We start from the raw sequence: 9719 nt of genomic DNA on the forward strand, positions 1-9719 counted from the left end.
ACCTTAACCCTAGCCCTCAACCTAACCCTAACCCTCATAATAACCCTAACCCTCACCCTAACCCTAACCCTAACCATTAGCCTAACCCTCAACTTAACGGTAAACCTAAACCTAACCCTCACTCTCACACTCACCCTAACATGAAACCTAAACGTCACCCTAATTCTAACCCTCACCCTCAGCCTTACCGTCATCCTCACCCTCAGCCTAAGCTTAAACCTAAACCTAACCCTCGCCCTCAACCTCAGCCTTACTCTACACCTATACCTAACCCTCACCCTAACACTAACGCTCAACCTAACACTCAACCTAACCCTCACCCTCAACTTAACCCTAACCCAAATCCTCACCATAACCCTCACCCTAAACCTAACCCTATCCCAAACCCCCACACTCACCATAAACCTAACCCTCACCCTCAACCTAACCCTAACACTAAACCTAACCCTCACCATAACACTAACACTAAAACTAGCCCTCACTCTAACCCAAACCCTCACCCTATACCTTACCTTAACTATAACCCTAAACCCTAACCTCACCCTAACCCTAACCCTAATCCTAATCCTCACACTAATCCTAAGCCTAAACCTAAACCTAACCCTAACCCTCACCCTCACCCTAACCCTCACACTCACCCTAATCCTAACCCTAACCCTCACCCTAATTCTAATCCTAACCCTAACCAACTCGCACACCCTAACCCTAACACTCACCCTAACCCTCACCCACACCCAAAACCTCACCCTCACCCTAAATATCACCCTAACTTTAACCCTCACCCTAACCCTAACCCTAACCTCACACTAAGACTCACCCTCACCATCACCCTCACCCTAAGCCTAACCCTAAACCTAATGCTAATCCTAAACCTAACCCTCTCCCTCACCCTCACGCTAACCATAACGCTATCCCTAACCCTAAACCTCAGCCTCATTCTAAACCTTACCCTAACCCTAACCCTAAAAATGACCTTAAACCTAACCCTAACCCTCACCCTCACCTTAACCCTAACCATAACCTTAACCATAACCCTAATGCTCACACTAACCCTAATCCTAACCATCACCTTCATCCTATCCCTCATCCTAATTCTAACCCTAAAGCCTAACCTCACCCTCAACCTAACCGTAAGCCTCACCCTCACACTCACCCTAAACCTAATCCGAACACTAAACCTAACCCTCACCCTAACCCTAACCCTAACCCTAACCCTCACCCTAACCCTAACCCTAACCCTAACCCTCACCCTAACCCTAACCCTAAACCTAACCCTAAACCTAAACCTCACACTAACCCTAAACCTAAACCTAATGTTAACCCTAACTCTCACCCTTACCCTAACCCTCACCCTAAACCTGACGCTAACCCTCACCCTAATGCTAACCCTAAACCTAACGCTCACCCTAACTCTAACCCTCACCCTCACCCTAACTCTAACACTAACCCTAAACCTAAACCTAATCCTCACACTAACCCTAACCCTAACCATAAACTTCATCCTAACCCTTACCCTAATCCTAAACCTAAACCCTACCCTCATCATCATCCTAACCCTAACCCTCACTCTCACCCTAATCCTAAACCTAAACCTAATCCTCACCCTAACCCTAACCCTACCCCTAATGCTAACCCTAACCCTCACCCTCACCCTATCCCTCACACTAACCCTTACACTCACCCTAAACCTAAACCTAACAATGACACTAAACTTAACCCTCACCCTAACCCTAAACCTACAACTCTGCCTATTGCTCAACCTAACCCTAACCCTAACCATAACTCTAATCCTCACCCTATCCCTAAACCTAACCCTAAACTTCACCCTCAGTCTAGCCCTTACCCTCACACTAACCCTCACCCTCACCCTAAACCTAATGCTAAACCCAACCTTCACCCTCACCCTAACCCTCACACTAACCCTTACTCTCACCCTAAACCTAACCCTCACCCTCACCCTACAACTCACCCTAACCCTAACCGAACCCTAAACCTCACCCTAACCCTAATCCTAACCCTTAACCTAACCCTAAACCTATCCCTAACCCTAACACTAACACTAACCGTAATACTAATGCTCACCTGAATCCTCATGCTAAACCTAACCCTAAACCTACCCCTCACCCTCACCCTTCCCCTCACCCTAACCCTTCCCCTCACCCTAACACTGAAATTCACACCAACCCTAACCCTCACCCTAACCCTAAACCTACCCCTCTGCCTAGTGCTCACCCTAACCCTAACCCTAACCCTAACCCTAATTCTCACCTATCCCTAAACCTAACCCTAGCCCTCACCCTCAGCCTAGACCGCACCCTATCCCTAAACTTCACCCTCACCATAATCCTCACCCTAAGCTTACCCTCACCCTCAACCTAACTCTCACCCTCACCCTACAACTCACCCTAACCCTAACCCGAACCCTAAACCTCACCCTAACCCTAGTCCTAACCCTCAACCTAACCCTCACCCTAGCCCTAACACTAACACTAACACTAACCGTAATCCGAATGCTCACCTGAATCCTCATGCTAACCCTAACCCTAAGCCTACCCCTCACCCTCACCCTTACCCTCACCCTAACCCTTAACCTCATGCTAACCCTAACCCTCACACTAACCCTAACCCTAAACCTAACCCTCAGCCTAACCCTCATCCTAACTGTAGACCTAAACGTAACCCTCACCCTCACCCTAACCCTAACCCTAAACGTCACTCTAATTCTCACCCTCAACTTCAGCCTTACTGTCATCCTCACCCTCAGCCTAACCCTAAACCTAAACCTAATCTTAACCCTCACACTAACCCTAACCCTAACCCTCACCCTCACATTCAGCCTAACTGTAAACCTAAACCTAACACTCACCCTAACCCTAACCCTCACCCTAAACCTCAACCAAACTCTCACACTAAACTTAACCTTAACCCAATCCCGCACCCTAAAACTTAACCCTAACCCTAACCCTATCCCTAACCCTCACCCTCACCATAAACCTAACCCTCACCCTCACCCTAACCCTAACACTAAACCTAACCCTCACCCTAACACTCAACCTAACACTCACACTAAAACTATCCCTCACTCTCACCCTAACCCACACCCTAAACCTTACCCTAATTATAACTCTAAACCTCACCCTCACCCTAACCCTAATCCTAATCCTAATCCTCACACTAATCCTAAGCCTAAACATAACCCTAACCCTAACCTTCACCCAAACCCTCACCCTCACCCTCACCCTAAGCCTAACTCTAACCCTCACCCTAATGCTAATCCTAAACCTAACCTTAACCCTGACCCTCACCCTCAAACTCACCCTAACCATAGGCCTAAACCTAACCCTCACACTAACCTTAACCCTAATGCTAACCCTAACCCTCACCCTTAACCTAACCTTCACCCTAACCCTAACCCTAACCCTCACCCTAATGCTAACCCTAAACTTAATTCTCACCCTAACAATAACCCTCACGCTCAGCACCACGATAACCCTAACCATCACCCTCACCCTAATCCTAAACCTAAACCTAACCCTCACCTTAACCCTAACCATAACCCTAATGCTAACCCTAACCCTCACCCTTACCCTATCCCTCACCCTAACCCTTACCCTCACCCTAATCCTAAACCTAACAATCACACTAAACCTAACCCTCACCCTCACCCTAACCTTAACCCTCAGCCTAATGCTCAGCCTAACACTAACCCTAACCCTGATCCTCAACCTATCCCTAAACCTAACCTAACCCTCCCCCTCAGCATTGCCCTCACCCTAACCCTAACCCTAACACTAACCCTCACGCTCACCCTAAACCTAATGCTAACCCTAACCTTCACCCTCACCCTAACCCTCACACTCACCCTAACCCTCCCCCTCCCCCAACACTCACCCTCACCCTAAATATCACCCTAACCATAACCCTAACCCTAACCATAACCCTAACCTCACACTAAGCCTCATCCTCACCATCACCCTCACCATCAGCCTAACCCTAAACCTAATGCTAATCCTAAACCTAACCCACTCCCTCACCCTCAAGCTAACCCTAATGCTAGCCCTAATCCTAAAAATAACCCTAACCCTAACCATAACCATAACCATCACCCTCACCTTAACCCTAACCCTAACCTTAACCATATCACTAATCCTCACAGTAAACCTAATCCTAACAATAATCTTCATCCTAACCCTCACCCTAATTCTAACCCTAAACCCTACCCTCACCCTCACCCTAACCCTAACCCAAAACCTCACGCTCACCCTCATTCTAAACCTAACCCTAACCCTAAAACTCACCCTCACCCTATCCCTCACCCTAACACTTACCTTCAATGTAAACCTAACCCTAAAATCACACTAAACCTAACCTTCACCCTAACCCTAAAGCTAACCATTAGCCTAATGCACACTCTAACCATAACCATAACCCTAATCCTCACCCTATCCGTAAACCTAACCCTACCCTCATCCTCAGCCTAGCCCTAACCCTAACCCTAACCCTAAACCTAAACCTAACCTTCACCCTCACCCTAAACCTCACCCTAACCCTTACCCTAACCATAAACCTAAACCTCACCCTCACCCTACAGCTCACCCTAACCCTAATCCTCACCCTAAAAGTCAGCCTAACCCTAACCCTAACCCTCACCATTAACCTCACCCTAACCCTAACCCTAACCTTAATGCTAAACCTAATGCTTACCCTTACCCTAACCCTCACCCTAACCCTCACCCTAATGCTCACCCTAACCCTAAACCTCACCCTAACCCTAACCCTAACCTTAAACCAACCCTAAACCTAATCTTCACACTAACCCTAAACCTAACCATAACCTTCATCCAAAACCTCATACTAATCCTAACCCTAAACCCTACCCTCACCATCACCCTAATCCTAACTCTCACCCTCACACTCACCCTAATCCTAAACCTAACCCTAACCCTAAACCTCACCCTTACACTATCCCTCACCGTTACAATTACCCTGCCAATAACCCTAACCCTAACAGTCACACTAAACTTAATCCTCAACCTAACCCTAACCCTACCCCTCAGCCTAACACTCACTCTAAAAATAACCCTAAACCTAATCCTCACCCTATCCCTAAACCCTAACCCTAACCCCAACCATAACCCTCACCCACAACCTAAACCTAATGCTAACACTAACCTTCAACCTCACCCTAACCCTTCCCCTCACCCTAAACCTATCTCTCACCCTCACCATACACCCTAATCCTAACACTAACCCTCACTCTAAACCTAATCCTAACACTAACACTAACAGTAATCCTAATGCTCACCCGAAACCTCAGGCCAAACATAACCCTATCCCTACCCCTCACCCGCCCCCTTACCCTCACACTAACCCTTACCCGAACCCTAATCCTAACCCTAACCCGAACCCTCACCCTAACCCTAATCCTAACACCACCCTTCAGCCTAATCCTCATCCTAAAACTATACCTAAACCAAACCTCACCCTAACCCTAAAGATCACCATAACCCTAACACTCACCCTCTGTCTCCCCCTCAGCCTAACCCTAACCCTAACCCTCACCCTAACGTTAACCCTCACCCTAACCCTCACCCTAACACATACCCTCACCCTTACCCTAACCTAACCCTAACCCTAACCCTGACCCTATGCCTCACCCTCACCATCACCCTCACTCTAAGCCTAACACTAAACCTAACACTAATGCTAAACCTAACCCTCTCCCTCACCCTCACGCTAACCCTAATGCTAACCCTAACATTAACCCTCACCCTAAACCTCACCCTCAACATAACCCTAACCAAAACCCTCACCCTAATGCTAACCCTAACCCTCATCCTCACCCTAACCCTTACTGTCACCCTAACCCTCACCCAAACCCTAACCCTCACACTCACACTAACCGTCACTCTAACCCTAACCCTAACCCTGATCCTAATGCTAACCCTAACCCTAACCCTCTCCCTAACACTAACCCTCACACTCACCCTAACCCTAAACCTTATCCTCACACTAACCCTAACCCTAACCATAACCTTCATCCTACAACTCACACTAATCCTAACCCTAAACCCTACCCTCAACATCACCCAAAGCCTAACTCTCACCCTCACCCTAATGCTAAACCTAACCCTAACCCTTACCCTCACCCTAAACTTCACCCTCACCCTAATGCTAAGCCAAACCCTTACCCTCACCCTATCCCCCACTCTAACCCTTACCCTCACCCTAACCCTAACCCTAATAATCACACTAAACCTAACCCTCACCCTGACCCTAACGCTAACCATCAGCCTAATGCGCACTCTAACCATAACCATAACCCTAATCCTCACCTTATCCCTAAACCTCACCGTAACTCTAATCCTAACCCTGACCCTAACCGTCACCCTAAACCTAATCCTAACACTAACACTAACAGTAATCCTAATGCTCACCAGAATCCTCAGGCCAACCCTAACCCTAACCTACCCCTCCCCCTCCCCCTTACCCTCACCCTAACCCTTACCCTCATCTGAACCCTAACCCTAAACCTAACCCTAACCCTAACCCTCACCCTAACCCTAATTCTAACCCCATCCCTCAGCCTAATCCTCATCCTAAACCTAAACTTAAACCAAACCTCACCCTAACCCTAAAGATCACCCTAAACCTAACCCTCCCCCTCCACCTCCCATTCAGCCTAACCCTTATCCTAACACTAAGCCTCACGCTAACGTTAACCCTCACCCTAACCCTCACCCTAAAACAAACGCTCACCCTAACACTAACCCTAACCCTAACGCTAACCCTAAAGCTCAAACTTACCCTAACCCTCACACGAATCCTTACCCTCACCCGAAACCCAACACTAAACCTAACCCTCACACTAAACCTAATCCTCACCCTCACCATAACCCTAACCCTAACAATAACCCTGAACCTAACCCTAAACCTAAACCTCACCCTCATCCTAACACTAGCCCTAACCCTAACAATAACCCTATTCCTAACCCTAATCCTAACCCTCACCCTCACTTCACCCTAACCCTAACCCTAACCCTAACCCTAACTGTAACCCTAACCCTCACACTAACCCTAACCTAAGCCTTACCCTCACCCTAACCCTAACCCAAACCCTACCCCTAACCCTAACCCTCACCCTAACACTAATCCTTATCCCACCCTTCAGCCTAATCCTCCTCCTAAACCTAAACCTAAACCTAAACCTCACCCTAAACCTCAAGATCACGCTAACCCTAACCCTCAAACTCACCCTCACCCTCAGCCTAACCCTAACCCTAAACCTCACCCTAAACTTAACCCTCACGCTAACACATGCCCTCACCCTAACCCTAATCCTCACACTCATCCTAACCCTAACCCTTAACTTAACCCTCACCCTAAACCTCACCCTCAACATAACCCTAACCCTAACCCTCACCCTAATGCTAACCGTAACCCTAACCCTCAACCTCACCCTAACCCTCACCTTCACCCTAACCCTCACCCAAACCCTAACCTTCACACTCACCATAACCCTCACCCTAAACCTAACCCTAATCCTCACCCTAATGCTAATCCTAACCCTAACCCTCACCCTAATGCTAACTGTCACCCCAACCCTAACCCTAACCATAACCCTAAACCTAATCCTCACACTAACCCTAAACCTAAACATATCCGTCATCCTAAAACACCCACTAAACCTAACCGTAAACCCTACCCACATTATCACCCTAACCCTAACTCTCACCCTAACACTTATCCTCACCCTAACCCAAAACCTAACAATCAAACTAAACATAACCCTCACCCTAAACCTAACCATAACCCTCTGCCTAATGCTCACACTAACCCTAACCCTAACCCTAAACCTCACCCTATCCCAAAACCTAACCCTAACCCTCACCCTCAGCCTAGCCCTCACCCTAACCCTAACCGTAACACTAACCTTCACCCTCACACTTAACCTAGTGCTAACCCTAACTTTCACCCTCATCCTAACCCTCACACTAACCCTTACGCTCATCCTAAACCTAACCCTCACCCTCACCCTTAAACTCACCCTAAACCTCACCTTAACCCTCACCCTAAACCTAATCCTAACACTAACACTAACCATAATCCTAATGCTCACTGGACTCCTCAGGCCAAAACTAACTCTAACCCTCACCCTTTCCCTCACCCTAACCCTTACAATCACCCTAACCCTAACCCTCACACTAACCCTAACTCTCACATTAACCCTAACCCTCACCATAACCCTAACCCTCATCCTAACTCTAAACCTAACCCTAACCCTCACCCTAACACTAACAATAACCCTAACGCTCAGCCTCACCCTAAACCTAATGCTAACCCTAACTTTCAACCCTCACCCTAACCCTCACGCTAAGCCTTACCCTCACCCTAAAACTAACCCTCACCCTCACCCCAACCCTAACCCTAAATTTAACCATAACCCTAATCCTTCCACTAACCCTAACCCTAACCCTAACTTTCATCCTAATTCTCACCCTAATTATAACCCTAAACCCTACCCTCACCATCAACCTAACCCTAACACTCACCCTAATCCTAAACCTAACCCTAACACTAAACCTCACCCTAACCCTAACCCTAACCATAATCCTAACCCTCACCCTAACCCTAAACCTAACCCTCACACTAAACCTAACCCTAACCCTAATGTTAATGCTAACTCTCACCCTTACCCTAAACCTCATCCTACCCCTAACCCTAACCATCACCCTAATGCTAACCCTAAACATAACACTCACCCTAACCCTAACACTCACCCTCACCCTAACCCTAACCTAAACCTAACCCAAAACCTAATCCTCACACTAACTCTAACACTCACAATAACCTTCATGCTAACCCTCACCATAATCCAAACCCTAAACCCTACCATCACTATCACCCTAAACCTAACCCTCACTCTCACCCTAAACCTAAACCTAAACGTGACCCTCACCCTAACCATAACCCTAACCCTAATGCTAACCCTAACCCTCACCCTCACCCTATCTTTCACCCTAACCCTTAGCCTCACCCTAACCCTAAACTTAACAATCACACTAAACCTAACCCTCACCCTAACCCTAACCCTACGCCTCTGCCTAATGCTCACACTAACCCTAACCCTAACCCTAACCCTAACCCAAAACTAAACTTCACCCTAATTCTAACCCTCACCCTCACCCTCACCATCATCCTCACCCTCAGCCTAACCCTAAACCTAAACATAATCCTAACCATCTCCCTCACCTTAAACCTAACCTTAACCCTAATCCTCACCCTCACCCTCAGCCTAACTCTAAACCTATACCTCACCCTGACCCTACCCCTAACCCTAACCCTAACCCTAACACTCACCCTCACCATAAACCTAACCCTCACCCTCAACTTAACCCTAACACTAAACCTAACCATTACCCTAACCCTCACCCTAACCCTAACCCACACCCTCACCCTAACACTAACCCTAAACCAATCCTCACACTAACCTTAACCTTAACCATAACCTTCATCCTAAAACTCACACTTAACATAACCCTAAACCCTAACCCTCAACCTCACCCTAAACCTAATGCTAACCCTAAACCTCACCGGCACCCTAACCCTCACTCTAACCCTATCCCTAACCCTCACCCTCACCCTAACCCTCAACCTAACCCTCAACCTAATTCTAATCCTAACCCTAACCCTCACACTCACCCTAAACCTTACCATCA

The sequence above is a fragment of the Dipodomys merriami genome, unplaced genomic scaffold (genome assembly GCF_024711535.1).
Source record: "Dipodomys merriami isolate MVZ:Mamm:240054 unplaced genomic scaffold, mDipMer1.0.p SCAF_149, whole genome shotgun sequence".
Classification (NCBI taxonomy): domain Eukaryota; kingdom Metazoa; phylum Chordata; class Mammalia; order Rodentia; family Heteromyidae; genus Dipodomys; species Dipodomys merriami.